The sequence below is a fragment of the Phalaenopsis equestris genome, unplaced genomic scaffold (assembly GCF_001263595.1).
Source record: "Phalaenopsis equestris unplaced genomic scaffold, ASM126359v1 Scaffold000114, whole genome shotgun sequence".
In the NCBI taxonomy this organism is placed as follows: domain Eukaryota; kingdom Viridiplantae; phylum Streptophyta; class Magnoliopsida; order Asparagales; family Orchidaceae; genus Phalaenopsis; species Phalaenopsis equestris.
The window spans coordinates 1,166,564-1,167,254 of NW_018164556.1; positions in this window are offsets into that span (position 1 = coordinate 1,166,564).

Below are 691 nucleotides of genomic sequence, written 5' to 3' on the forward strand. Positions count from 1 at the left end.
TATATTAAATATGTAAATACCTAGAAATTGAGGGTTGTGTGTGAAAAAAAAGCATGAAGTTTGGGATTCAAAATGATGATTTTAGAGGAGCAATTAATGGGTCATGAGTTCTTTTATGATGATCATTAACTATATTAAGGATTTGACAGAACGACTATTTTCTTAGATGGCGAAAGACAATTGTGCAGGCAAAGACTTCATGGAAGAAGATGGTGAGAAAAATGGTCTTCAAGCAAAATCGAACCGAAAGCGGCTCGATTGGCCACGACATCTTGGAATCAATAATAATTTTGAGGGAAAAAAGGAAATCTAATTATTTTTTCAATTTTGCATGCCCTAAACATTAAAAAAAAAGGGATAATGACATAAAAAGGCCAAGTAACTTTGTTATTTGCAAATCAAACACATCGGCTATTTTTTGAACTATTTAACCAATGCATTTACGTTTGCCACTATCAAACTTTTGAGAAGTTGATAAAAAATAAAAATATATATTTAAGTTGGGGTTTTATCATAAATTTTGGTATTTGAGTGAGAATTTGAAAAATATATGAAATCGGGTGCTTGATTTGTAAATAATAATATTTTTTTTTTATAATTGTAATAAAAATTTGTTATAGTATAGTTTAATTTAAAATTTATCCTTCCTTGTAGCATTTACATATTTATACCACAAAATTTTTATGTATTT